We start from the raw sequence: 7,536 nt of genomic DNA, 5'->3' as shown, positions 1-7,536 counted from the left end.
TTGATGAGCAGTGCCATGTCTGCGCCCAGGATCTGAACTGGCGAAACCCTGGGCCTCTGAAGTGGAGCACGCGAACTTAACCACTCGGCCATGGGGCCAACACCCGAGCAGAGTTCTTAATAAAGTGACTTGAGATCTCCCAAACTTAAGGAAGCAGAAGCTCTACTTTAAAGGAAGAATATAAATAACTCTAGCTGTTGTATGTAAATTTTTATTGTTTCACGTATAATTTGTTTGGGATGTTACATAAACATACTTAAACTTAAAACAAGCTTTACACTCTTTAATCGTTATATTGCTTGTAAGTAAAGAAAAAAATCCAAATAAAAGAAAACAAAATTTTATGAATTAAATTTATGTAAAGTCACATAAACAACGAGATTCAAATGAAACTGAAAAGAATTGAATTGATGAATAATGTTATATTGATGAAATACATTATCTGTATTGGTATTAAATAATGAAAATATGGCTCTAATCCAGTTTTTCACTTACTTTCTTTTATTTGTATTTTTATTTCAACCATATAATGAAGATAATGTCTGTTCACACAGGCAGATAGTAAAAATGTCATTAAAAGATTGAGGAATTTATTTTGAGATGAGTATAAAAGTTAAGACATCATACTAAATCCAAACTCTACTAGTTAACATTTCATGAGTGCCATTTTAATGGGGTGTTTCTAGATAACTTCATATATCTGTTTTGTTTATTTGAAGTTTCGATTAGCATTGGGGTCACATTGATGCAGTAAAGGTACCCGGACAGGTAAAGAAATCTAACCACTAATGAGAATAATAAAAACTATTAACATTTTTGTGTGCTCTCTACCAGAGTCTTGAGAGTATGACGAATATTTCATATCTCAACATCCCACAACACCTACATGACCTTACCTGAAAGATATGATTATGACCTGGAAGAAGATATGTCATTTACAACATAAAAAGTCATCCATCATGACCATTTGGTCATCCACCTGAACTGTTTAGGAAGGACGTCCTTTGTCAGTGTCCAAATCTTCATGGAAGGTAGTCATATAAATCTGTGCTTGTGGGGCAGGCCCAGTGGCATAGTGCTTAAGATCTCATGTCTCACTTCTGCAGCCCGGGATTTGCTGGTTCAGATTCCAGGTGTGGACCTATACACTGCTTGTCAAGCCATGCTGTGGTAGGCATCCCACATATAAAGTAGAGGAAGATGTACATGGATGTCAGCTCAGGGCCAGTCTTCCTCAGCAAAAAGAGGAGGATTGGCAGCAGATGTTAGCTCAGGGCTAATCTTCCTCAAAAAGAAAAATATGTGCTTGTTTCAGATTAACTTGTCTGAAATCAATCACATTGACAAAGCTAAGGTAGCTAAGTAGCTATTTAAAAATTTTTAAATATATTTTTTGAAAATATATGAGATTAAAAATTCAAATAGTGCATAAGATTAGAGAGTGAAAAACAAGTTTTCCCCCATCCCTGAACCATCCAGAGGCAATTGATCAGATTGCAATTTTTAGGGTATACATCCATAGAATAGACAGCCTATGCACATACAGTCATTCACATCCACTTACCAATGTATCATACAATGCATACAGTTTGGCACCTTGATTTTCTCAGTTAATAATATATATGTTGAACATGGTTATGTATCAGTAAATGGAGAGCTTAAGCTTTGCACTGGAGTAGCACTCCAGTACAGCCTTTTGTTGTATCCCCAGTGCCTAAAACAGTGCTTGAACATACTAAGCATTTATATTTTTTTCTTGAATGAACAAATATAGATTTACTCATTTTGACAGCTTCTCAGTATTCAATTATATGTATGTATCATGAGAAATGAGTAGATGGACATTTAGCTACTATTTTTGGCTTCTACAAGTACAATGGTAGGAGAACATTCTAGAACTGGAATTTCTGGTCAAAGAGTAAAGATATTTAATACATGCTTATAAATTCTATTTCAAAGACATTGTGCCGGTTTACACTCTCATAAACAATGTATGTATGTATTGACTTCCCCACCTTTTGAATACTTCAGAGTGCTATCAGATATTTTGATATTTGTCAATACAATAAACTAAAAGAGCTAGTCACTGCACATTTTTTAATGTCTAAAACTAATTTTAATTCCTTTAATATAATTTATCTGCTCATATCTTTTGGCCTTGTTTTCTTGATTTTAAATATCGTACTTAGCATTTTGTACATTAAAAATATACCCTTTGTTTGCCATAAGCTCTGCAAATATCTTTATTTTTATTTTTTTCTCATTTACTAAAGATACAGTTTTTTGCCATTTGGGGATATTAAGTTTTTATGTAGTGAACATCAAGATTATTTGTTTTGATTTTTTTCTGCATTTTTCTTTGTACTTATAAAGTCTTTATTCACCCAAACTTTATTTAAAATTACTTATCTTTTCTTTTAATGCTATTATGATTTATCATTTTTACATGTTAACCTTTGACCTCTTCAAAATCTATTTTGGTGTCAGGAGTAAGGTTGAAATTGAACTTTTATAAATGTATCTATTGAGTTGTGAAAATACCATCCTTATAATTCATATTTTCTTAATTGATTTTTAAATGCATCTTTATTATATGCTAAATTCTCACATTCATTTGTGACTATATCTAGACCTTCTGTTTTTTGCATTGTTACATCTCTAAATTCATTAGCCAGTACCAAAATCTTAACTTAATGAATGTGCTATTTTGAGGGGCTGTTCACAGACATTTCAGTTCTCTCTCTTTCCAGGCACATGGTATAACTGTATTTCTCCATCATTTGAAAATTAGATGTGGCCATGAAACTTTTTTGGAAATGGAGTGAGAGTGGAAGTTATGTGTTTCACGTATGAGTGGGAGTTTAAGATCCAGGATGCAATTTGCCACACTTCGTCTTTCCTGTCCTGGTGATCAGCAAAGTCTGGATGGTGGAGGCATCATCAGCCTATATCTCCAATCAAGAGTCATACAAAACAGAGCCTCTCTATCTACCATCAGTGCATTCACAGAATGACTGGAAAACAAACTTTATGGTTTTAATTCACTGATATTTTGGGTCTGTTTGTTAATGCAGAATGATCAAGTCTATCTTTATTGACATAGAATTTTTGTCTAGAATGGGAGTATTTTGTATAACTGAAAGCTAAAAAGTGGGACTTAGGAGCCGAGTAGGAGATGTAAGGAAGCAGTTATTGAGACTGAAAATATGACAACCATTTTATGGAGAAATATTTGGTAAAACTTTGGAATTTACAACTTGGGAGGCAGATCATATTATCAATGAATTTGGAGCTCTAGAGGAAAAGGTCAGAAATCAGAATGTTACTAGCATGTATTGGTGGATATTGGCTGCTTTTGGAAAAGTATTACAAGAGTTGAACTCAGACATGATTTGCTAATTTGTAAGTAGATCTGAAAAGTAATAGAAATAATGAATGAATTCAAATATTTGGTAGAGATGGGTGAGACAAATGCTTTCAAGAAAAAAAGTAAAAAAAATACCCCTAAGAAAGTCTTGGTGACACAAAGACTGGCTAATTAACATTCGTATATGTGAGAAAGTTAAATTACAAATACAACAATTATTAAAACCTGTGAATTGATTAAGGTGTCACAGATTAAAATCTCTGCGTGGGGTCTGATAAATTCCTACAACAGACTGAATGGCTCAAAGAAAAGAAGCTAAGAACGGATTCTTCCATCTCTGCCCTATTGTTGAATACACATGATAACATAGGATATGCATTCTTATATTTATCTGAATGATAGACAGATGGAGGAGATAGTGGAAATTGAGTCATATTTAGGCAGAGGTAGGTAGAAAACAAGGCTCAGGGAGTCTCAAAGAGTGAGAGATATTTGTAGGACAAACTAAAGATAATGAGTACTGAGATATAGTATAGAATTTATTTTTCCATTTCATACAGAGTTAGAGATAATTCACTAACAGTAACGTATTGAGTTCACAGCAGAAATAAATGAAATAGAGACAAAAAAACAGTAAGAAGGATCAATGCAACTATGATCTGGTTCTTTGAGAAAATAAACAAAATTGACCAACCCTTACCCAGGCTTACCAAGAAAAGAAGAGACAAGGCTCAAATAAATAAAATTAGAAATGAAAGAGGATAAATTACAAAGAAACAGCAGGGATTATAAGAGAATGTGATGAAAAACTATATGCCCACAAATTTGATAACCTAGAAGTAACGGATGAATTCCTAGACTCATATAAACTCCCAAAATGGAATCAATAAGAAACAGAGAATCTGAACAGACCAAGCACAAGTACAGAGATTGAAACGATAATTAAAAACCTCCCAAAAAACAAAAGCCCAGGTCCAGATGACTTCTCTGGAGAATTCTAAAAGCATTCAAAGAAGATTTCGTACCTATCCTTCTCAAACTATTCTGAAAAATTGAAGAAGATGAAACACATCCTAACACACTCTACGAGGCCAAAATTACCCTGATACCAAAACCAGACAAGGACAACACGAAGAAATAAAACTACAGGCCAATATCACTGATGAACTTAGATGCAAAAGTCCTCAACAAAATATTGGTAAACCAAATACAGCAATACATTAAAAGAATTGTATACCACCATCAAGAGGGGTTCATTCTAGGGACGCAAGGATGGTTCAATGCCCACAAATCAATCAAAGTGATACACTACATTAACAAAATGAAGAATAAAAATCACATGATCATTTGAATAGATGCATAGAAAGCATTTGACAAGATCCAACATGCATTTATGATTTAAAAAACTCTCAATAAATGGGTATTGAAGGAAAGTACCTCAATACTATAGAGTCCATATGAGATAAACCCACAGCCACCATCATACTTAATGGAGAAAAAATGAAAGCCATCCCTCTGAGAACAGGAACAGCATAAGGGTGCCCACTCTCACCACTTTTATTCAACAGAGTACTGGAGATATTGGCCAGAGCAAGTAGAAAAGAAAAAGAAATAACAGGAATCCAAATTGGAAATGAAGATGTTAAACTTTCGCTATTTGCAGATGATATGATTCTATATATAGAAAACCCTAAATAATCTACCATGAAACTACAGGCAATAATGAACAACTACAGCAAAATTGCGGGGTACAAAATTAATTTTAAAAAATCAGTTGCATACATGTACACTAACAATGTACTAGCAGAAAAAGAAATCAATAATACAATCCCATTTACAATCACAACAAAAAGAATAAAATACCTAGGAATAAACTTGACCAAAGAGGTGAAAGACCTGTACACTGAAAACTATAAGACACTATTTAATGAAGTTGAGGAAGACATAAATAAAGGGAAAGATGTTCCATGTTCATAGGTCAGAAGAATAAGCATAATTAAAATCTCCATACTGGCTAAAGCAATCTACAGACGCAAAGTAATCCCAATCAGAATCCCAATGACATTCTTCACAGAAATAGAACAAAAAATCCAAAAATATATGTGGAACAACAAATGACCTCGAATAGCCAAAGCAATCCTGAGAAAAAACAACAAAGCTGTAGGCACCAAAATCCCAGACTTCAAAACATACTACAAAGCTATAGTAATCAAAACAGAATGATACTGGCACAAAAACATACAAACAGATCAATGGATCACTACTGAAAGCCCAGAAAGAAAACCACACATATACAGACAGTTAATCTTTGACAAAGGAGCCAAGAACATACAATGGAGAAAGGAAAGTCTCTTCACTAAATGGTGTTGGGAAAACTGGACAGCTACATGCAAAAGAATGAAAGTAGACCAATATCTTGCACCATACACAAAAATTAACTCCAAATGGATTAAAGATTTGAATGTAAGAACTGACACCATAAAAACCCTAGAAGAAAACATAGGCAGTGTGCTCTTCAACATTGGTCTTAGCAGCATATTTTCAAATACTGTGTCTGACTGGGCAAGGGGATCAATAGAAAAAATAAACAAATAGGAATACATCAAAGTAAAAAGCTTCTGCACAGCAAAGGAAACCACAAAAAATGAAGACAACTTAACAATTTGAGAAACATTTGGAACCCGTATATTTGATAAGGAGTTAATATCAAAAATATACAAAGACCTCATACATTTCAACAACAAAAAAACCTAACAACCCAATTAAAATATGGGCAAAAGATCTTAACAGACATTTCTCCAAAGAGGATATACAGATGGCCAACAGGCACATTAAAAGATGTTGAGCATCATTAACTGTCAGGGAAATGCAAATGAAAGCTACAGTGAGATGTCATTTCACTCCCATCAGAATGGCTGTAGTTAATAAGACAGGGAACAATTTGTGTTGGAATAGATATGGGGAGAAGGGAATCATCATACACTGCTGGTGGGAGTGCAAACTTGCGCAGTCACTATGGAAAACAGTTCAGAGAGTCCTCCAAAAATTAAGAAGAGAATTGCCATATGATCTAGCTATTCTACTGCTGGTTGTTTATCCAAAGAACATGAAAACACAAATGCACAGAAATACACTCAACCCTATGTTCATCGCAACATTATTCACTATGGCCAAGACTTGGAAGTAACCTAGCTTCCCGTGAAGGGATGACTGGATAAAGAAGATGTGGTATATATATGCTATGGAATACTACTCAGCCATAAGAAATGATGAAATCCATCCATTTGTGACAACATGGATGGACATTGAGGGTTATATGCTAAGTGAAAGAAGTCACAGGGAGAAAATTAAATACCATACGATCTCACTCATAAGTAGAAGATAAAAACAAAGATAAACAAACACATAGAAACAGAGATTGGGTTGATGGTTATCAGAGTGGAAGGGGAGAAGGAGGAGGGCAAAAGGGATGATTAGGCACATGTGCATGATGATGGATTGTATTTGTCTTTTGGTGGTAAACATGTTGTAATCTACAAAGAAATTGAAATACGTAATGGTGTGCACCTGAAATTTCTATAATGTTATAAACAAATGTTAGTGCAATAAAAAAAAATAAATCAGATGATCTCATTTTTATGTTATTCTTTGTTGAATTTGCCATGGTAAATAAAACACACAAATACAGGCTTTGGAAGTGCATTAATAAGACATAAAAAGATGCCTTCAGAGTCTAGTATAGTCCTTGCTACCAGAGATCACAGTACAGGCCTGAGTCCTTGTCTCCTATTGTTTAATCAACTGAACACTGTATCTATTCTGTCTTTCTTATGTTGCTAAGATTAAAGCACTTTAAAAGTGGGTGAAAGTATACTTTACTATTATAAAATACATTAATCACACAGTAATCTTTATTTTTTGTGGATTATTAGTGTTTAATTAGCCTAGTAATGAGATTGGAGAATGAGTTAGCTAATTGATTGTGAAAACAAAATAATGAGAAAAAATAACTTCATCTCATAAATATTTAATATTGGTAAACACTGTATTGGAGAATGATAAAGTATTTTATTTGGTCAGGGAATTAGTGTTAACAAGACTGGGATTGTCATTTGCTGGCCATTTATCCAGCCACTCATTCTTGAGTGCTTGCTTTGTGCCAGGCATGG

Source organism: Equus przewalskii, chromosome 26 (genome assembly GCF_037783145.1).
Source record: "Equus przewalskii isolate Varuska chromosome 26, EquPr2, whole genome shotgun sequence".
Taxonomy (NCBI): Eukaryota; Metazoa; Chordata; class Mammalia; order Perissodactyla; family Equidae; genus Equus; species Equus przewalskii.
This window is presented reverse-complemented; position numbering follows the sequence as displayed.